General features: G+C 35.4%; 1 long non-coding RNA gene and 1 pseudogene across 1 annotated transcript in view; one reads left to right on the top strand and one right to left on the bottom strand.

Moving 5' to 3' along the window:
- Nucleotides 1-2443: 2443 nt before the first annotated feature.
- Nucleotides 2444-3252, top strand: LOC101082155 (annotated as a pseudogene).
- A 1039-nt stretch (nt 3253-4291) lies between these two features.
- LOC109499877 overlaps nt 4292-23945 on the bottom strand; it is a 34285-nt gene continuing 14631 nt past the window's right edge. Inside the window, exons 2-3 of the long non-coding RNA XR_006598247.1 lie at nt 5680-5740; nt 4292-4416 (exon numbers count right to left, since the gene is read on the bottom strand). This is a non-coding gene — a long non-coding RNA (uncharacterized LOC109499877). The remainder of the gene's footprint in view (nt 4417-5679; nt 5741-23945) is intronic.

Genomic DNA, 23945 nt, shown 5'->3' with positions numbered 1-23945 from the left:
GGTAAAATGACTTCAAGGTCCATCCATGTTGTCAGTTGGCAAGATTTTCTTTTTTATGGCTGAATAATACTCCATTGTATTTACATACCATATTGTCTTTATACATTCATGCATTGTTAGACACTTGCTTATATGTCTTGGCTATTGTTAAAAATGCTGCATAGAAAATGAAGGTGCATATATCTTTTTGAGTTAGTGTTTTTGTTTCCTTTGGATAAATATCTGGAAGTAAAATTGTTGAATCATATAATAGTTCTATTTTAAGTTTTTGAGGAATCTGCATAACTGTTTTTCATATTGGCTGCACCAATTTACAGCCCTTACCCCTCACTGTAGATGAGCACAAAGTTTTCCTTATCTTCACTTCCTCGCCAACACAGTTATTTCTTGTCCCCCCTCCCCCTCCCCGTCTTTTGATAATAGTCATTCTGGGGCACCTGAGTGGCTCGGTCGGTTGAGCGCTCGACTTTAGCTCAGGTCATGATCTCACTGTTTGTGAGTTCGAGCCCCACATTGGGCTCTGTGCTGTCAGCTCAGAGCCTAGAGCCTGGCTCAGATTCTGTCTCCTTCTCTCTCTGCCCCTCCCCCACTTGTGCTCTGTCTCTCAAAAATAAATAAATGTAAAAAAAATTAAAAAAAAAGAATAAGAAAAAATAAAAGAAAAAAAGTAACAAAAAAAGATAATAGTCATTATGACAGGTGTGAGGTGACATCTCATTGTGGTTTTGATTTGCGTTTTCCTGATGATTAGTGATGTCAAGTACCTTTTAATGTACCTGTTCACCATTTGTATATGTTATTTGGAAAAATACCTATTCAGATCCTCTGCCCATATCTCAATGGAATTGGTTGATTTTTGTTTGTTTTTGCCATTGAGTTGTATGAGTTCTTTAAATATTTTGGATATTAACCCCATATTGGATCTATGATTTGCAAATATTTTCTCCTATTCAGAATGCTGCCTTTTCATTTTGTTGATGTTTGCTGTGCAAAAGCCTTTAGTTTGATATAGTCTCACTTTTTATTTTTGCTTTTGTTGTCTTTGCTTCTGGAGTCAGATACAAAAAATCATTGCCAAGAATGATGTCAAGAAGCTCACTCCCTCTGTTTTCTTCTAAGAGTGTTATGGTTTGCAGGTCACGTTCAAGTCTTTAATCCATTTTGAGTTAGTTTTTGTGAATGGTATAAGATAGTGGTCCTCTTTTTCTTTCTTTCTCTCTTTCTTTTTTTCTTTCTTTCTTTGGTTTAATTTGGTTCAGTTGGGTGGTTGGTTGGTCAGTTGGGGATTTTTTTTGCATGTGACTGTCCACTTTTCCCAGCACCATTTATTGAAGAGACTATCTTTAGCCCCATTATATATTCTTGGCTGTTTTGTCATAAATTAGTTGATCATATATTCATGGCTTTACTTCTGGGCTCTATTTTGTTTCATTGGTCTATACGTCTATTTTTAGGCCACTACCATAATGTTTTAATTACTATGGCTTTTTAATATAGTTTGAAATCAGGATGCGTGATGCCTCCAACCATGTTCTTTCTCAAGGTTGCTTTGGCTATTTGAGGTCTTTAATAATTTTCTTATATTCAGTTTTTTAATGTTTATTTATTTTCAGAGAGAGAGTAGGGGAGGGGCAGAGAGAGAGAGAGAATCTTTAGCAGACTCTGCACTGTCAGCGCAGAGCTCCATGTGGGGCTCAGTCTCACGGTTTATGAGAATCAAGAATCAGACAATTAAGTGACTGAGTCACCCAGTCATCTCATTTAATAATTTTGGGACTACATCCAAATAAAAAGCTCTTGTACATCAAAGGAAATCATCAACAAAACAAAACAAAAAAACCCTACTGAATGGGAGAAGATATTTGCAAATGATATATCTGATAAGAATTAATACCAAAATATATAAAGAACTTATACAACTCAACACCAAAAAAACTAACAATCCAATTAAAAAATGGGCAGAGGACCTGAATAGACATTTTCCCAAGGAAGACATACAGATGGCCAATAGACACATGAAAAGATGCTCAACATCACTAATCATCAGGAAAATGTATATCAAAACAACAATGATATATTATCTTACACCAATTAGAAAGCTAAAATCAAAATGACAGGAAATAACAAGTGTTGATGAGGATGTGGAGAAAAGGGAGCCCTCATGCACTGTTGGTAGGAAGGTGAATTGGTGCAGCCACAGTGGAAAACAGTATGGAGCTTCCTCAAAAAATAAAAGTAGAAATAACATATAATTTAATAATTCCACTACTGGGTATTTACCCAAAGAAAATGAAAACACTAATTTGAAAATATATATGTACCCCTATGTTTTTTGCAGCATTATTTACAGTAGCTAAGATATAGAAGTAACCTACATGTCCATCAATACATGAATGGATAAAGAAAATGTGACATGTATACATATATACACAATGGAGTATTATGCAGCCATAAAAGGATGACATTGTGTCATTTGAGACAATGTGGATGGACCTAAAAGGTATTATGCTAAGTGAAATAAGTGAGACATAAAAAGACAAATACCATATTATTTCACTTATGAGTGGAATCTAAAAAAAATGAATAAACAAAAAGCAGAATCAGATCTATAAATATAGAGAACAAACTGTGGTTGCCAAAGGAAGAGGAGTAACATGTTGGGCAAAACAAGTAAGGGAGAGGGAGATACAGGCTTTCAGTTATGGAATGAATAAGTCATGGAAATAAAAGGCACGGTATAAGGAATCCAGTCAGTGATACTGTTAATAGCAGTGTAAGGTGGCAGATGTAGCTACACTTGAGGTGAACAGAGCATAATGTGCAAACCTGACAAATCACTAAGTCGATCATTGAAACTGCAATATTGTGTGTCAACTATACTCAAATAAATAAATAAAAGTTCAGTCTTTGCTCTTCTCTGCCATCGTGGTGTGTGTGGCTGACCGTTTCTCGCCATGTCTTCTCACAAGTCTTTCAGGATCAAGCGATTCCTGGCCAAGAAACAAAAGCAGAATCGTCCCATTCATTACCCGGTGGATTCAGATGAAAACTGGTAATAAAATCCGATACAACTCCAAGAGGCGGCTTTGTAGAAGAACGAAGCTGAGTCTGTAAGGGATCGAACATGAGATGGCACACGTTTATGCTGCCTGAAAGTCATGTGTTTCTACACCACCACATCCTTACTGCCTGACCAGTAGATCTGTTTTATCAGGAAATTGACTTTTCTCTGTTATGATGTTTCTGCACCTATAGGTTGGCTCAGTAATAAACATGTGAGACCTTTTGGTAGAGGAAAACAAAAGGTCAAACATGCCATTGTCAATTTAAAAGTTAAAATCATTATTTACAGGGGCGCCTGGGTGGCTCAGTTGGTTAAGCTTCTGACTTCAGCTCAGGTCATGATCTCACAGGTTGGTGAGTTCGAGCCCCGTGTCGGGCTCTATGCTGACAGTTCAGAGCCTGGAGCCTGCTTTGGACTCTGTGTCTCCCCCTCTCTCTCTCTACCCCTCCCCCACTTTCTCTTTGTCTCTCTGTCACTCTTAAAAATAACTGAACATTACAAAATTTATTTATTTATTTATTTATTTATTTATTTATTTAATTTTAATTTTTAAATGAAATTTATTGTCAAGTTGGTTTCCGTACAACACCCAGTGTTCATCCCAACTTTCCCTCAATGCTCATCACCCACTTTCCCCTCCCTCCCACCCCCATCGACCCTCAGTTTATTCTCAGTTTTTAAGAGTCTCTTATGATTTGGCTCCCTCCCTCTCTCTTTTTTTTTCCTTCCCCTCCCCCATGGTCTTCTGTTAAGTTTCTCAGGATCCACATAAGAGTGAAAACATATGGTATCTGTCTTTCTCTGTATGACTTATTTCACTTAGCATAACACTCTCCAGTTCCATCCATGTTGCTACAAAAGGCCATATTTCATTCTTTCTCATTGCCAAGTAGTATTCCATTGTGTATATAAACCACAGTTTCTTTATCCATTCATCAGTTGATGGAGCAGTGCTAGGAAAATTTTTTTAAATAAATTAAAAAAACACTATTTACAAACTATTTAAAAATAAATAATAATGAATGTGACCAAACTGATTCTCAGTTGAAGTTTTATAACTGTAAATGCTCAAAGGTAAAGAATGTAATCAATTAGAAAAATAACAAATATATGCAATCGTAAATTAAAAATAGTTATCAATAAATAAGCATTCATCAGAAAAATTAGGCGTACTCAATAACCAACAAGGTGTGCTTTCAAAAAAATCAATGAAATGGAAAAGACGGATCATTTTTGGAAGTCTATTTAATCAAAGAAAGGATACTGTAGAAATTGACATAAATGAGAATATCATAGTAGAATAGATGTATATTGAAAGTATCATCTGTCTCCGTGCTGCCTATAATCAAAAGCTAGATGGAGAGAAAATATAAGAAACAAATGTTTTAATATAAGCGAGTCAAGTCTTTTAAATTAAAAAAATTAAATTGGTTTCTTTTTCTCAGCATCTTCTGATAGCAAATGATTCCAAAATTAAGAAATGGCTTCTGGTCAAAAATCATATTCAAGCCCAACACAAAGCCCTTGTGAAGACCTCAAAAATCTTTGAGATATTATCTCATAGATCCCTTCAAATACTCAAAAGATCCTATAAGTGTCTTAAGGACACAGTTTGAACACCCTTTCTGGTAAACATTAGGGCTTCTGAGAGTGTTAGGGGTGTTGTTCCTCCTGCAGGCTCACAAGAGATCACAGGATGAAATTATTTACTTCAAGGAGATTTGTGAGTGGTATAATGGAGTGCATTACAAACTGACACAAAAAAGCCTATGATTTTTTTTTTTAAAGAATTATACCAGCTTAGACTGAAAGGAACAGGGACAATACAAAAGGGAAGGAGGGCTTTGAGTTCCTTAATTTCCATGGGCAGGAAAAAGACTTAAAACTGTATTCAACTGTACATATAGGCTAAATTTTATTGAAAAGAAACAGTAAATAGAGGGCCTTGATGGCAAGGCCAAGAGCCACAGTAAATAAGTCCCAGGAAGTAGGACTGAGCTCCACTCAGGGAACTGGTAATATGTGCAGACTGAATTTCAGAGTTGGTATGGAAGTGTGCGTAATGATTATCTTTTGCCTTAAATTTGTCTCTTTATTTCAAAAATCATTAATTGAGTGGAATGTACTCAAAGAGATATACCTGAGGAACTATATCTGAGCATCATTCATACTTCAATCTGATTTAATTGACAATTTCCTGGATTTTGAGCTTATTGTAATGAGAAGGTATTTGTAGGTGTTGGAGAAGGGATGAATATTTTTATCATGTAGGAGGGATGTAAACTATGGCTGGAGAGTGAACTTTTGCAGACTGTATTTTCTCCAAATGGCCACATATTATGTTATCTATCATATGTTATATTATAATGCACTATATTGTGATGAGATGTGGTATTACATTTTGTTATACTGTGATGTTATATTATATCCTATATTATATCCTTCCCATGGAGTGATACTGATATTCTGACCATGATTGGGGAGGAGGGATCTACATTATTTCTCCTTGAATCTGGATAGGTCTGTGACTATGGTTGAAGTGACACTATGTGACTCCCATGACCATGTCATAAAGTCTCATAAAGCTTCTTCATGGTTCCTGTTGGAATACTTACTCTTGTATTGCCATGCTGTGAACAAGCCCAGGTCATATAGAGAGAAAGGAGAAGGAATAGCCTAGTGACAAAAATATGGAGAAAAATAATGAATTATGTTTTTATAAAGAAATTTTAGAAAGTAGACCGAAGCATAGAATACTTAGGAGATGATGCCATCAAGAAAGAATATAGTACATGACATTTTCAATATATGTGAATACTTTTTTATGCAAACAGTTACAGGATTTCAATATCATGAATAGGAATAATATGTCAACAAATATGAGTTCAGTTATTCAATGGTAATTCAAATTATGCAGCCCAAGATCAGAGGCTCACAGTTGTTTTCTACAAGAGTAGGTAATAGAATCATTTTCCTTTCCTTCTAAACTGAGGCTCTACCCTGAACCACTTCAGAGCCTTTTTTTCTCAGCCTATACCATCTAATTCTTCCTTAGTGCTAACACAACCTCCCAATAAATAACACACAGAAATAAATGTTGATGAAAAGATGAATGAAACTCTTAGGAACATTGGTAGGTGCTCTCCTCTGTGCTAGGATTGACACACTTAAATAACCAATGATTAATATATATGAGAAAGCACATTTCAACAGACTGCATCAAAATATCCCATAATTTTAGTTGAATCTATTTTGGGTATTTTGTCTTTTTCTGTATTGACTGTTTATCTCTTTCAACTGTTTTGTTAACATAGGTTCAACAATTCATTACAACACAGTTTTCTTACCAAAAAAATCTTGTCAGAGGGACAGGCAGAGATTTCTTCTAAATCAACTTTATAAACTCATGCAAAGATTATTCACTTCCCTCTACCCAGATATACCTAGATACTAGATGGTAAATATCTTATGTGTTTTATATTTTCATACAAAGTAAGTTTCTTTTAAAGTATCTATTTCATTATAGCTAAAAATAAGTAAATGAGTGATATAGTCATTAATGTTTATTAAAAGTAATTCTTGATGAAATACTATGATGAATGAAAATGTCACTACAAAAAACTCAGATTATAAGATTTTAGCCTTATGATACTTAAGCCCTGTATATTAGTGAAATACTTTTATTTTAACCCATACCATATTAAAATGGTCAAGAAATGGAAACCCCAAATATAAAGGAAAATATTTTATTTTTACTGCCTTTAAAGCTTTCTTTGAAGCAATTCTAGAATATAATAATTTATCTTCATAGGAATAATGATTTAGAAAGTTAAAGAAGTGAAAAATCTCTCAAAATAGCAAAATAAATAGACTCTATAAATATAATATGGAAATAATCTACTCAGAGTGGGTGGGCTTTAAGCATGTAGTTTCCCCATGGCAAAATACCACTGCTTTGTTTTTTGCAGAAAACATAGAATTAAAAATGTTCAATAAATTGTTTTAAAATTTATTTTCATGTTGTAGAATGACAAAACAGATTAATAATTTCACCAGAACTGAGTAATAACTTGTGTTATGAGTTTAATCATAAAAAGAGTCAGTATAGTCTAGTGGCTGAGGCCCAGGTACTGGAGCCAGCCTTCTTGGATTCCAGTTCTGGCTCTGCTAGGTACCAGCTGAGGATTTGGGGCAAGTTATTAAACTCTGTAAATGGGATAACCACATGACGTACCTTAGAGTGTAGTCATGAAGATTAAATGTTAGTATATGTAAAACCCTTAAAATAGTATGTGACACATTGGAATTGCCATTATTTGCTTTTTATACATTTTTTAAAAATGTATTTATTTATTTGAGAGAGACAGAGACAGCATGAGTTGGGGAGGGGCAGAGAGAGAGGGAGAGAGAGAATCTCAAAAAGGCTCAGCACCATCAGCACAGAGCCCGATCCAGGGCTTGAACTCATGAACTGTGACATCATGACCTGAGCTGAAGTTGGATGCCTAACCCACTGAGCCACCCAGACACCCCTAGAGGTGTCATTTTGATGAATAAACTTTTTTTTTGCTTATGATTATTGTAATATATTGACACAAAATATAAGTACCATTCAGTTGGCACATAGAAATCTCATTTCTATATATCCTCCAGAAAGATGTTAAGACTTTTATAGAGTTTTTCTTTTTAAATTTGTAATGCCTTTCCCCAGCTATAGCTACACCTATTCCCGTCTCTATCTCTGTGTCTCTATGTCTTTCTGTCTCTGTCTCTGTCTTTTTTTCTCTTCATCTCTTTTCTGTCTCAACAGGGAGATATACTATAACATCCTTTTTGTCTTAATTTATTATGGGCATGTATGCTCCATAGTCTTACATCTAAATATTTGTAGATGTCCTTTAACTTAGTTGGCAATATGTTGGAAATGTTTTCTTAAATTTTTTACTAGTTTATAATATTCTTGACATACAGGTATTTTATAACGATGATTTTCTTAGTATATTCTTTAAGGAATGTGTAAAAAAGACTTTTGGCTGCCATAATTGTCCTCCAGATGTGGTGTTACTTTATCATTTTTCCATTTCCTATGAGATATTTGGGGGGAAGAAATATGGTCAATTATTCCTTAAGATATTTAAATTGCTAAAGGTACACAACTTTGCAGTCTTGCATATGCAGTTGTGCGAAGCCACATATGAAAATGGGGGAGCCAGAGAGTATTCATGAGAAGGCTTTGGTCACCCTTTGTCAGGCTCTTCTCTACTGATGGTGAGTGGTGTTGCGAAAAATGTCAAAGTTTAAGCTACTCTTGTAAGGTGGCTGTGCTTTAATTTATATGTATGTATGTATGTGTGTGTGTGTGTGCACAGTTTTTCTTATGATACATATCTTTGAGTCAATATTCTTTTTTTTAAAGATTTTATTTTTAAGTCATCTATACACCCAATGTGGGGCTCAAACTTGCAACCCTAAGATCAAGAGTTGCATATTCTACTGACTGAGCCAGTCAGGTGCCCCATGCATCAGTATTCTTCATTATCTCCTTGAGATGGTTATAAGACTTGTGTCAAAGGTTACAAATGTAAAGGATCTTGTATGTGGTTGATACCTGTCGTTTGGGCTGTGCAGCCTCTCCCAGCTGCTGCTTCTGGAAATTTCACTTCACCGGTTTCTAGCATGCGATTTCCAAAAGAACCTTCCATATGCTGATTTAACTCTGTTTCTAGAGCTACAGTTTGTTGGCTAGGGCCAGAGGCCCTCATTTCCACTCTGCAGAGCAAGTCAATGTGCGATGAAGGGGGAAATGAAGTTCACTTATGGAAACACAGATAGTGTCCTAATTGTAGTAGAGTTCCCAATTTCAGTGGTGCATGAGCCTTGTCCTTTTTGTGGCCCGATTTTTTAACTCTTCCTTGGATATCAGGAGTTTCCCTCAGTCTCTCTCTTATTAAGGAAGCTTGAAATGGAGTCATATTAGTAAACAGTTGTTCCGAAGCCTGTAACAATTAACTGCCACTAGAGCAGGAGATGAGGGCACTCTGATGGGAACTGGCTTTTTAATTCGCTCAGTTTAATAATCTGTAATTGTTTCCATTTGCATTTAATTACCAGCAAGGTGAGACTTTTCCCCATATGCTTATTAGACATTTATATATCTCTTTTATGTAGGCTGGTTCATATTTTTATTAAAATTCACATTTTTCTTTGTGTAGACTTATTCACATTTTTATATATAATTTCTAACATAAAATCGAGGTATAATTATTGTAGATAATTGCAGATAATTTATAAAATCTGGAAAAGTATGGAGAAAGGGTATTAGTATATGTCTTTCCAAATGTTTCTGTTCTAAGCCATGTCACTAGGCATCACAAAGTTGAGTTCATGCTGTACTTACTGAATTGTGATCTGCTTTGCCATCGACATGCACTTAGCCATTTTTCCCAGCACTAGGTCTTACTCTAAAGCATAATGTGTAAACTTTGCTTAAATAAACTCTCATTATGGGCCATTAGGCTCATTTGTACTTTTTATTCCAACTAAATATTATGCTCAGTAACCTTACACATAAATATTTGTAGATGACTTTTTTTGTTGTTTTTTATCTTAATTTCTTTATTGCGGTGAAATACAGAACATAATATTTACCATCTTCACTCTTTTCTGTGTACAGTTCAGTAGTACTAAGTACATGTTGTTGTACAGCCAATACCATCATCTCCAGAACTCTTTTCTTGCAAAACTCGGAATCCATAGGTATTAATAATTCTCTGTTCTCCTTTCCCTACAGCCCCTAACAACCACCATCCTACTTTCTGTCCTCGTAATTTTGACTATTCTAGGGTAACTCATGTAAGTGGTATCATACAGCATTTGTCTTTTCGTAACTGGTTTATTTCAGTTTCTTTCTAAGGCTGAAGAATATTTCACTGTGTGTATACATCACATTTTGTTTATCTGTTCTGTCAGTGGACACTTGTATTGCTTCTGTGTTTTAGCTATTGTGAAAATGCTGCTGTGAACATAGGTGTATCTTGCCAAGACCCTGCTTGTGGTTCTTTTGGATAGAAACTCAGAAGTAGAATTGTTGGATCTTATGGTAATTCTGTTTTTAATTTTTTGAAGAACCACCATACTGTTTCCCACAATGGTTACATTCCCACAACAGTGCACAGGATACTTGAAAATATACTGTTCAAAGGTCATTTCTCATTGCTCCTTGAATCCTCTCACTCCCACAGACCTGGTCTTTCTCCTGTACTGTGTATTGTCCCTGACACACAAACAATGTGTGTGTGAGAACCACATAAATGTGTGGTCTGAGAACCACATAAATTTCTTATTAACTTTTCATCACATTTGCCGAGACTTCATCTCCATTTCTGCTTCTTTTGCCTTAGCCTAGGATCTCATTTTTTCTTACGTGAATTTCTTTGATGACTCCCTACATATCTCTTACCTTTCGTTTCTCCTTTCTCTAATCTGCACATGATAGAGTAAGCAGCAGGATATATCAACTTAATGCTCTCCCTTCCCCATCCTCCAATATAATTTCCCAATTATAACATCTTTCTACCATGTCCATAGGCAGAGCATTGAGGATGGAAGCAACAACCCCCTGATGAACTGATAGTTTCTATTACATGGCTTGCGTTGTACAAGAATTGAGTACAAGATAGGGTCAGTAGTCTGCATGAAATGGTGGACAAAAAGCATTCATATTTGTTATTTCAATATTGAAGAGCAATTTGTGATGACTTTTTCAGTGCAAAAGAATACAAAGAAAAACAGTATTTAAAAATCAATTCTATACGTTTGGAACACTTTCAGATAATTTGTGGGAGAGAGGGACATTTGTAACATGAAATGTTCACTGTTTCCCTTCCTCTTTATATGCCATGGGAATCTTCAAAATGCAAATTTAATAATGCTACTCATTTGCTTTGAAATCTTTCAATGGCTTCCCATTGTCCCTGGGACAAAACCCCAACTACATATGACAGCAAGGAAAGTGGTCCAGGACTAGTCTCATGTCTTTTCATTTTACCATGTTCTGTGAGCATTAACTCTTCAACACCTTTTTGCAAGTCTTTGAGTGATATAGATGATAGATAGATAGATGATAGATGATAGATAGACAGATAGATATATAGATAGACAGATAGATATAACTCTTCTCTGCTCTGCCTTGTCCCTCTCTGGTTTTCCTTATGTACTTGTCTTCTAATCTTACCCAGAGAGTCCCTTCTAGAAGTGTCTCCTCAGCGCCTCACAGGCTGGAATTGGTGTAGCAGATGAACACAGTTTGGGAATTGAATACCACCTTTACTATTAATACAGAATCTTAGTTTTTTGGTCTCTGAAATTTGCACCTAATTGTCCAATTTACGTCACTGGAACCCTAGGCAAAGACCTGTGTTTGGCAAACATTAGGTACTTTTGCAAGGAATGTGTGAATCAAGCGGTTTCTGTGTAAAGTTGGAGATTTTTGAGTAGTCTTTTATCATTTAATTCATTCTCCCCTTCAAAGTTTTTGAAAGTTTATGAAAACCCTATAGACTCCCAAGAAAAGTATTAACATCATACTCTAGGGAACAAATCCTCTTTGTTCATATGGAAACTATCTCTTCCTAACCTCTTTACTGAAACCTAATAAGGCAACATTACATCTGAGGCTGCTCTTTGTAAATCCATTTGGCTGCATAGTACAACCTAGAATGTTTTTATGGCTCACACTGAGAATGTTTTTACTGAATTCTTTTTTTTCCCCTCCCTCCACCCGTTTTTACTGAATTCTTGTACAACACAAACCTTGTAATAAGTATTATCAGTTCATCAAGTGACTGCTGCTACATTCATGTTGTTGTTGTTGTTTGGAACACATCATGGATGAGTTCTATATATGAGCTATAATTCTTTACTCCAGCACACTTAAAAAAAATAATTCTCAGAGTGATGGAGATCGGACTGTAGTTCAGTCTGCATAGGTTCAAAATTCAGTTCTGCCACTTACTAGCTTTTGACTGTATGCAAATCACTTTTATTTTCTAAGAATCCATTTCCTCATACATAAAATAGAGATAATAACAGAATAGTTGGGGAGATTAAATAATATGGTTTATATTAAATATTTAGTTCCAGTGCATGTTACTGAGTAATCAGCAATTGATACCAAACTATTGTTTTACAATTAAATGTAAAAATCATTTTCCCAACTTAACTTACCTTTACATATTTAACTAATGTACAACATCAAAAGTGAGATTTCAGTGACAGAGTTATCTCCATTTTTCTTTAGATCCAGACATTACCATCTAAGTAGAGATAATTTTGGTTATTATTGTTAAACATATGTGTTGTTACTTGAGAACAATCTAACTTGACTTTTAAATCTCATTTACCTTTATTCCAGATTCAGGCATATATGTTTCATTTAAGAACAGCTAGGCAGGATTACTTTTGGTAGGTTTTTAAAAGAATTTCTCATGAAGAAAAAACAAAATAATGTCTGGACATCTGGTAAAATTCTAAGACTACAAACACATATTTTAAACTTTTTTTTTTCTGTAAGGAACTAAAAAATTGCCACTCCCCCTCAATCCTCCCATTTCTCATGAATAAAGTATCAGTAACTTTCTTAAAATCTAATGCATTAAAGACAGAGGAGGTGAATAATAAAGCACATAATGTAGTTAATTTAAAAAAAAAGAAAAAATAAAAACAACATTAGGCTTTTCTTTTTCATTAGAGTTCCCATTCCCACCCCAAAAAAGTTCACACTATTATGCTTCCAGAAAATCATGAAGTCATGGGTTAATAGTTGGGGATCACATATCTTTAGCCCTGTTTGTATAAGAAAACATAATAAGGAATTGTGGGTGAAGAATATATACTCTGTAGAGAAGTACTTGTAGAGGCAGAGGGATCCCAAGAATTGTAACCTATAAGACCCTGGTTTGTGGATTGCATTCAGTGGGGAAAGTCTAAATGAAATCAATATAAAAATTTCTTTGAGACTTTTATTATTTTGATTAACTTCTTGTTTTTATCATATGTTTATGTTAACCGTTAAAGTTTCACTTTCAAACTCAAAGTGACCACTCACAAAGCACTCACAGTGCTTTGAGTCTTAGGCACCAGTCCTTCTTGCTAGATCTATAAATGTTCTAACATCTCCCACATTTCTTCATTCTGCCTTCTGCTCAACTACCTTCATCATTCTCTTTCATTTTGATTTAACTATCTTGATAAAGTAGTACATATATTCCGTCTCCATTTTTTTTTGCTTCTCATTTTTACCTCACACCATTAGAATTTAATGTATTTTTTCATCTTCATACTGAAATTGTTCTCTCAGAGAGTCAGTAAAATATCCTAAATATAATAACTAGTTAACTCATTATGATATAGTTGGTGGGTACATTCAAGTAGCTGTAGACTGGGAACTGTGTCTTATTTTTTCAATTCAGATGCCTAGAACAGTATCTGGTACATGATAAACATTTAATAAATATTTATTGAATTAAATATTCAAACTTTTTGATAAATCATTCTGACACTCTGGAAAGAAAACAAAACTGAAATGATCTTTTTTAAATCCTCAACAGATCCTGTGGAGTAACTACTATTATCTCCATTAGTTAAGGACTAAAGAAACTTATTAAGAATAAATTAATATTTCTTGAGTGCATTTTTACAGGCATTACATTGTGGGATTAACATACACTATCTCATTTATCCTCTCAACCATCCTAGGTATTTAGAATTATGATTTTCATTTTACCATTAGAAACCTAAGACTCACGGTTTAATGTACTTAAATTCACACAAATTGTGAGCAGCCACAGTAGGATTCAAACCCACATCTGACTGATTCTAAAGTTGGTGTTCTTTCTACTCTTTTTTTTCAAACATATTTAATATCATATGTCAGCAGCCTTCCAACTTGGGCATGAATATTCCTGGGGTCTCCAAACACCTGCCTAGGCATTCAATGGCACACACAGTTTTAGGTACTCAATTTCTAGTCAGGGTATCATATGGGTTCTACTTTCCACCTTTTACATCTACCATTCTTCCACTTTAAAAAGAAAGATATCCTGGGGCGCCTGGGTGGCTCAGTCGGTTAAGTGTCTGCTTGGGCTCAGGTCATGATCTCACCGCTCATGAGTTCGAGCCCTGCATGGGCTGTGTGCTGACAGCTCAGAGCCTGAAGCCTGCTTCAGATTCTGTGTTTCCCTTTCTCTCTGTCCCTCCGCCACGTGTGCTTTGTCTCTCTTGGTCTCTCAAAAATAAATAAATGTAAAAAAACAACAACAACAAAAAAAACTTTTAAAAAGAAAGACATCCTAATCCCTAATCTTGCCATGGAATATTGTCCCAGAGAGTTAAAAAAAAAAAAAAAAAAGGCAACTTCATGGTGACCAAAAGGCAGTTCATAATATCAGTGTTGAGGAGGTGTTATCAAGACACCATCTGTGTCTCAGTCATATATTTTTCATGGAAGAGGAGTTAAAAAGTTTCTAATTTAATTCTGATGAATCAGTGTTAAATCTTCAAGAAAAAGAAGTCAAACTAATAATTTATACTTAAAATTTATAACAATACTATTCTATATTTTCTTCAATATTTTTCCCACTTGTAAGCTACATTATTTATCATTTTTTCTTAACATGGGCGAAAGTCTTCTGCCCACTGTCACTCCTCACCACTTTTTTTGTTTATTAATTGATACTATATTTTGATTAATTCAACGTTTATTTATTTTTGGGACAGAGAGAGACAGAGCATGAACGGGCAAGGGGCAGAGAGAGAGGGAGACACAGAATCGGAAACAGGCTCCAGGCTCTGAGCCATCAGCCCAGAGCCCGACGCGGGGCTCGAACTCACGGACCGTGAGATCGTGACCTGGCTGAAGTCGGATGCTTAACCGACTGCGCCACCCAGGCGCCCCTGTTTTGATTAATTCAATACAATGTCTGCGATGTAAGACTCAATAGCAGTGACTAATACACCTTTGGTAAGTCACACCCTGAAGTGGTCAAATACTTTCTCTTTTGTTTGCTATTTTCACAAAGTCCTTCTCATTCTAGCAGCAAGTAATATTTATTCATGAGTGCATCAGCCAGTTGGAAAAAAGCTCCGTCTATATTATTAAACAATTTATTCCTCAGAATGTACTTTTATTGTAATAACTGTCAACATTTGGATTATACTTATATTGTTTTGGTCAATTATGTACAAATAATATTTGAAGAAACTGTTTTAATACTTAGACCCTGAAGTGACAGAAAGTTAAAAAAAAGCATTCAAATGCATTTATATATATATTTTTACAGCAAAAAATGTAAGGGTGATTATAAGGATAACAATATGTCAAAATAGGAAGTAATTATGTAGGGGAAGTAGAATGGAAATATGAATCTAAAGGGAAAAGGTAAGAAGTAAAACAGTAACTTAAAACAATTTGCTCATGTATCTTAAAAATGAATAATGATTGGCCTTAAAACACTACAATATATGTTATATTGGATAAATTAAAGGGATGAAGGAGTTTCATTTTAAAATATCTAATTTAAACTGCATCAGAAATCACCATATTTATAACTACTTAAACTTCGGAAACCTTGTTAACTTACAAATGCTCCAGGGGGTAGAAATGTTTTCAGAATTCCTTTAGGAGACATGTGAGCCAAAATTTTGAAGACAAGTTTGTGAAAGTGATAGAACGTGAGAGGGAGTGCCCTGAATATACACAGAAAACTCCGAAGTCTCTGGCAGCTTGTACTTTCCCGGAGGACTCACTAATCCTGTGGATTTGGGCAAATTACTTAACTTTTCTGGGTCTCTCTTTCCTCAGCTACAGTCAGTATAACCACGCCCACTTCACAGGTGGTTGGAAGAAGCGAGTTCATAATAATGCAGTTAGCAGTCTTCCCTCACAGAAACCTCTCAATTAAAAAAATATATTGCTAGTATTTTTATTGATATTATTGTTATTGTTACATTTTAATGACCAGGCACTTAATGGCCCTGATATCAATTTGCAGTGAATTTGCCAGCACTTAGGAAGGGCGGGTCTGTGTCAGCTCTCCTATCCAAATTTCCTTTACTTAGTGAGGGCACAAATGTTCACATTTTGCTTGAGTGTGAATCTGTTTCTTGTTTAAAAATTTTCTGGCCTTTCCTGTAACTGCCTCTCCAGTGCTCTTCCTTCCCCTCCCCAAATATTGGCTCTAGGCCCACTCAAAGGTTTCTCTCTTCACTTTTATCCAAAACTGTTGGTCTCAGCATGAACTCCTCTACCTTGTTGACTTCCTTCACCCCTCCCCACACCCAGCCCTGCTCCCCTCCAACACAGTTTAGTCTTCTTCCCACTGGGGCCAATAGAGCCCCATTCCACCTTAAGCAAACTGCTAATTCTTCTAGAGGAACTCTATGCAAAATTATTTTGAGATGAAATGTTGTACATCATATCATTTTAATTATTTGACATGTTAAAATTGTCAAAAGGAAATGCTGATAGGCTGAGTTATAAGTTGTTTTTCAGCAAAAATGCATTATGTCCGTAAAAGAGCAGGAAACCAGAAGAGGCTATTGTGTATTGAATTAACTTTCGGCAACTTTAGTTGTGAGCTACATATTACACTCAGTCATGTCGTAAAGCAGTAATGTCCAGAAATATGCTAAGGGATTGGTTAAGAGGGAGTCTTGAATTTCTAAGATGAAGGAAATTGTAGAAAATACAGCAACATCTTTCTTTTGCAGCTTTATTAATAACCTATTTGAAAATAAATTTATACCACTTTTTAAGTTCACAAGGACACTTGCAAAATGTTGTCAGAGAAATAGAGGAGATCGTTATCCCAGAAATACGAGATGAGAATTCTTTCCATTAAACATAAATGTAGGCATCTTTCTCCACTTGGCAATTTGACATGCCAATCCTTCTTCTCCAGCCCTTGACCACTTATGTTCATATTTAATATATACAAATGGATTTATATGCCATATATGTAAGTTATAAAGCATAATAATCATCATAATGATAATAAAACACTTTTGAATCCACCACCTAACTTTAAATGATAGAGTATTATTAATTCTGTGTTAGGTTCCTGTGCCCCACCCAACCTTTTCTACATTTTCCACCTTATTTCCTGCCACTTTCCATTTGCTTGAACCACAAATGATTTGTATACCCTCATCCAAATGCTTCTACTGATCTTATTTTTTTTTATCTCTTCTCTTTCTTGTTCTTTATCTGTTTAAGTTGATCCCTTTCAACAAGGGCCAAGCAAACCCTAACTCTTCATTGCAACAACATCCTATACCACACTTGGCTCAGATTTAATTCTTATGTCTGTAGCGTTTACCTGCTACTCTCCTTCCTAAAATAGTAGCTTATCTTAGCTAATTATTGGGTGCTTTCTGTTCATTGGTTCAATAACTTATGGAGAACCCACCAGGTCTGTCATTGGTCTATGGTCTATGCAGTGACCATAGAGCGGAGCTGCACTGCTTAGAGGCATCATCTCAAACTGTCCTCCCAGTGATCTGTGTACTAACACTGGTGTTATCTGCAGCTTACAAGTGAGGACATTGAGGCTTGGAGAGACTAAGCAACTTGTTTGAGGTCACTGGTACATAAATAAGTGGGGACACTGAGATTGGCTTCAGAGCCCAAGTACTGCTAATCTGCTGTCCCCACTGCCAGACTTTTCACTGCCACGCTGGTGACCCCACTGGCTGAATAGAGGGTCATATGCTTAGTACACATAGTCGTCCCTTGGTCTGCAGATAATTCCTAAGCCTCCTAAGTACAATCTGTTCTTGGTCAGAGTTCTCTAAAAACTTTTTTTTTCTTTTTCTTAACAGGCAGCACTTTTCTTCCCATTTTGCTAGTTCCAACCTTTTGTTGAATGACTGCTTTAAAACTCTCACATTTTCTTTGATCCGTGTGGTCTAAATGGCTGCATTTTATAGACTCAGAGGCATTTAATGTCTGTTTAGGAAAATGGGAATAATCTCCAAATCCCTATTGCATTTCCCAAATTATTTACAGATTTCAGTAACTAACTGAACAGAAGGCCTTCATTCAAATATGAATAAAGGGAGCAATATGGCATTTATCAACATTTCATTTTTTCTTCTTGATTCTTTTTATTTCCCAGCTGTTCCCATTGTCCTTTCTCTTACCTCCAGACCATGCCAGCCTTACCGATCTTGGCAGAGAATGGATGTCTGTCCTAAGAGGAAGACTGAGCTTTCTCCTGTCATTTGCTTTAAATTTACCTACCCTACGCTCCATTTCCTAAGACATTGGCCTTTCCATACTGAACTGATGGTGGGTGCTAGAGGGTTCAGAGATTTTCTCTTTGAGATACATTAGTACATTAAAAACATGTTACATTTATAACTTATTCTAAGAATAATACATTTTAACTAAAAACAAGTTTGGAAAATTTGAGAAGTACAATTTCCTTCCATCTTATCTTTCTATTTATTTTATTTTTACAAAATTAAGATCCATATTATTTATATAATATTAAATTTTAATATTTTCTACTTAATATTTTTATTAAAAATGACAAAAGAACATGAAAGGAAGAATCCTGTAAGAAAATATTAAGAAGTTTGGCCATGTAAAATTGAAATTCTTCAAATAGAAAAAATGCTATATAAAAACAAGTAAACATCAGAAAACATTTAAAATCTATGATAAATAAAAGAACTGTAAAACAAATAGTTTCCACAAATAAAGATGAATGATCTAATTAAAAGCAATCAAAAAACACAATCAATCAGTTCATAATAGAACAACACCCTAACAACATTACATATTTCCAGTCTTCTAAATCACTGTCTATCAGTTAGGCCTAAAAGATACATTATTATTTCCCTGGTAACTCTCTAATGAGTATTAAGTCACTTTTACTACAACTTTTACAAAGAGAGTTGCAGTAATGACTGGAATTTTGGAATGAATATAGAGAAACTATGTTTTGGTGATAATTAATTTTCAATTATACCATGTGAGTAGCTTATGCTGCCTCTTAGTCTGCAAGTTTCTTGATGTCAGGGACCATTTCTTTTTGTCTTCAGCATCTGGTTCAGAGCATGGGGATAGTACATGTCCAATACATATTTTTTAAGAAAGCCTGATGTTATCGAGGTTTTTAGAATCTCTAAAAATCTCTATTAGTATTATAAATTAAAGTGTGCATTTAAAAAATTATTATCTAATGGTGTCACCATGGAAATAGTTTCTGTTTTACTCTTTGCTGAAGGGAATTTAATATCTATCTCAGCTTCAGCACATGAGGCCTAGGGGTGTGATTAGCAATATATGGGAGTAGGGCACAATCAACATGATGCTCCTTAAATTTATCAAATTAAATGTTTTGCTGAGTCATTGTAAGTGACCTGTAAAAGAAGAATTGGCAATAGGACACTTATGAAATAAGGCAGGGTAAAAAAAGAATGATGGAAAGAGGGAGAGTGACCAGAAATTAATTTAAAAGTGGGAGTAAATTTAGCAAACTAAGCAAAAGGAAAGAACTAAAGTTGAGAAAGTAGAACTAATGAGTTGTACAATTTTGGCATCTATTCTGTTTTATGGACTCATTCAGTACATTCATGTCCCTTTGGGCCCAGATCCTGAGGTCACAGCTGTTCTTAGAAGCCATGTGGGTGGGAGCTGGGACGGTACCCAAATATGACAGCATTGACTAACGTGTGATTACCTCTGTGTCAAAGGTGATGGCTAGTGCTGAGGTGCTACCATTATGCTGCTGCAGCTTCCTAGGAAATTTGTGATCAGATTTTAGGATGATTTGGGCAACAAAGCATAACTTCCCACTCCTTTAAGTGTGAGCTGGACATAGTGACTTCTTTTCAAAACAATATAAAGAGGGAGGAAAAGAGTAATTCTAAATGGAGAAACTCGACAGACTGTCTCAGCTGTATAATTAAAGTTAACATTCAAGGTGATAAGTCATGTTGATGGTATATACCCTTGATATGATATGGTAAGAATTGCACTTTACCCCTGTGTTCTTCCTCCAAATCCTGGTCTAACCATGGAAAATATATCAGACAAATCTCAGTGGAAGGGCTCTCTCAAAAATACCTGACCAGTACTTCTCAAAATGGTTAAGGTCACCAAAAACATGGAAGCAGGTGGTGGGATCTCCCATCACGGGGGATTGGCAGTCTTGCTGCTCAAATGGAGGATGGATTGGAACTCTGTTAAAAATCAAATTTGAAAAATGTGAAAAAAATTTTGAAACAAAAAATCAAAATTGGAGCCACTCCTATGAGTAGAAAATTTGCTAGCAATTTCAGAGTTGTGTTTGCCTTTTTTTGAGATCTAGTATTATCTGATCTTAATTTTTATTTGTGCTTAAAAGATGTCTTTAAATATCACAAGTGTTGTCAAATACACTTTTTATTTTCTGGCCAAATTGTATTTTCCAATACTACATGATTCTGGAGGATAATATTAATTTTATTTGAACTGGCAATTTTTTGCCTTTATAAATAAAGCACAGGTAGAAGTTTGATTTTCTTAGAATATGTTTTCTATTAATAAATAGTAAATGAAATGTAGTCAACAAATTTTCTAAAGAAAGAAACTTCTCATACATGTTCTTCCTCTCAGTGTGCCTCTGGGTGTGCTAAAAGCACTCCCTAATGAAAACTTGCAAAGTTTTCTTTTCATTCTGCAGTGTAATATGGAAGAACCATTAATCAGGCTCTGTTGATTTAGTTACATGCACTGGCCACAGTGTAATTTATCACCACGAGCCTGTGCTATGGTCCCCTTTCCTGTGTTTCCTGGATGTTTCCTTGCCTGTGTCAGCATGGTGATTGATTTTTTAAAATTTTCTCTAGTGTAAAAGTAGTAGACACATGTTTTTGTTGCCTATGCTTTCATATTTTATGGACAATATTGAGCATGAGCATGAAACTAACAAAAAATTGAAGAAAACATTGTTTTGCTAAAAGTGTTGAGAAATGAGAAATACAATTTGTGACATAAACTATTAATATGTCATCATTGTCCTTGAAATTAAAGTCACCATGAGAAAACCAAATCGCCATTTCTATACCTTTACTGCTATGTGTATGTTTAACAGAGAAGGAATGTTAAATACAGATTTATCCCATTGGTTGTATTAACTCACCCAAAGCACGTATATTTGTAGTTAATAATTTCTATCTTCTGGGATTTATATGTTAAGATGAAGATTCTGGAGTTCATTTTAAATTTGGTAAGATATGCTTTTGGAACTAAAAATAAAATCAATGCTATTTGATCGAAACATATAATGAATAACGAATTTATTTATTTATTTATTTATTTATTTTCCAACGTTTATTTATTTTTGGGACAGAGAGAGACAGAGCATGAACGGGGGAGGGGCAGAGAGAGAGGGAGACACAGAATCGGAAACAGGCTCCAGGCTCTGAGCCATCAGCCCAGAGCCTGACGCGGGGCTCGAACTCACGGACCGCGAGATCGTGACCTGGCTGAAGTCGGACGCTTAACTGACTGCGCCACCCAGGCGCCCCTGAATAACGAATTTAAATAAAACAATGGGACAAAAGCAGTTAAAAAAACTCCTCCATATGATCTTGTCACAGAAAAATAATAATAAGGTTTAAAAGTAGATAGTGGATTTTTTTGGTCAATAGAAAGAACGTAAATGAAGCTCACAAAGTACAGAAACAATTTTGCCCAACATGTTAAGTACTCAGCATTATTGATATGCCACAAAAGCATAGACTTCCAAGATCTCTAGGACTGGAAAGAAACCCCAAGGTCAATCACTGTGTCATTGATTAAGCTCATGCAGGGCTTAAGACATGGCCATCCAGTTTTTGCTCGAGCTCTTCCAGTGAAAAGGTTGGTTACTTGTTAGAGCAGTTCTTTCATCTTTAACAACATGATGGTTAGAAATTCATTATGTTAAATAAAAATCTGGCTTCTTGCAATTCCCATCAGTTTTTCCTGGTTTTGCTTCATGTGGCTAAATCTCACAGCCACAACACAGTGAGGATCACATGGACTAATGAGTAAATTCCTGGGTATTTGTTTCTCTTTTCTTTCTTTAAGCACAGCTTTGATTACATCATTCCCCAAAACAAACATTTCCAATGGCTGCCCCACTGCCAACAGAATGAAGACCAACTTCTTTGATTTCTACAAGTGATAGTGACCAATATCTATCCCAAACATCTGCATTATTTTTTTATTGCTATCTTCATTGAGACATTTATCTCTTTCTCCCTTGTGTGTTAGTTGTTTATGTATATGTCAGCTCCCTCCTACTCTACTGTGACATCCTTAAGAGTAGGATCTGTGCTTGATATAATTTTGTATTCCTACATTCTCAACCTTACACGAAACATTGTAACTCTTCAGTAATAAAAGAATAAATCATGGCCTCACAAAATGGACATGCTCCAGATGGCTTTGAGAGAACAGAACACAATAGAACCATTCCTTCTCTTGTCCTTGACACTCAACTTCTACTAATGAAGCCTCAAGTTGTCTTTACTATTTTAACAGCTAAGTCATGCTGCAAGTTCATTCTGACCTTGTAGTCAACTCCAACCGCCAAATCCTTTCACATGAATTGCTGCTAATCCTGTAAGTATGAGGTTAAAAAAAATTTTAACAGAAATTTAGAACTTCATGTTTCTAGGTCTTAAATTTCTCCTTGTTTTTTCTGGCCCATGCTGGCAGCTTGTTGAGAACTATTTTGAGTCCTGATTCCAACATCTCTCCTATTAATTCTATCATCTAGTCTTATATCATCTAAAACATTGGTAGTCGTGTCTTATCTTTCTTCATCCAAGTATTAACCAAATGTTGAACACTTGACTGGCCAATGGTGGAAGCATGAGTATGTTAGCAGAGAGAGAGCGCTATCCTTCCAGATGGCAACAGTCCAGTCATCAATGCTTGTTTGGTACAGTCAGTCAATCAGATATGACCACATATAATGACTATCACCAGGTTTAGGAATTTTTCGCTCTTTCACCGAGTATCAGAAGAGATTTTATTAAATGTCTTGCAAAAGTCACAATGAACTCCATAATAAATTATAGTTTTTAAAATATTTATTAAAGTCCTTAAAAGTAACATATTTGTTAAATACCTAGTGAGTTTGAGGCACTGGACATGGAACAAAACATACCTTTCTGAACACTGCCAGTTCCAGACATTAGTATCCTGATTTTAAAGATGAGAAACAAAGTCTCAGAATGGTAAAATACCCAAGAGATTTCACAGCTGGCAAGTGTCAGGACAAAGCTTCCTACCTAAAATCCAGCTAATGGAATACCAAGTCTATCCTTAATTCTTCTCTTTGCTATAGTTCTTACAACCAATTCATCAGCAGCAAGTCTTGCCAACCCCATCTCCAATATCTATTTCCCAAATTCAATCTTTCCTTCTATCTCCATAATATTCTGGTCCTGGGGGACCATAATTTCTTCCCTGGATTCTATGATGGTTTTCTATCTGATCTCTCTGTTTATCCTATTGCCCCTTATGGTCAATTCTTAACAACAACCAGATTCATCGTTTAATCCTAAATCAGATTATGTCATTCCTCCACTTAAAAACTCTCCAATGGCCTCCATTGCACCAGCAAAAATTTTAAACGCATTTTATACGCCCTTAAAATATTAGAATCTGATTATCCCTCAATTATTTGCTACATTGCTTTCCATTTCTCATATTGTGGCCACAGTGGGTTTTCTTGACATTCCTTACATATCACCAAGCTTACTTTTTCTTGCTAGAAAGTTATTCTAGCATATACTTGTACATCTGGTCCTATCTTACATCAAAGGCTCTGCTCACATA

Source organism: Felis catus, chromosome B2, assembly GCF_018350175.1.
Source record: "Felis catus isolate Fca126 chromosome B2, F.catus_Fca126_mat1.0, whole genome shotgun sequence".
In the NCBI taxonomy this organism is placed as follows: Eukaryota; Metazoa; Chordata; class Mammalia; order Carnivora; family Felidae; genus Felis; species Felis catus.
The sequence above is the reverse complement of the archived record's forward strand: the minus strand, read 5'-3'. Positions and strand labels throughout refer to the sequence as shown.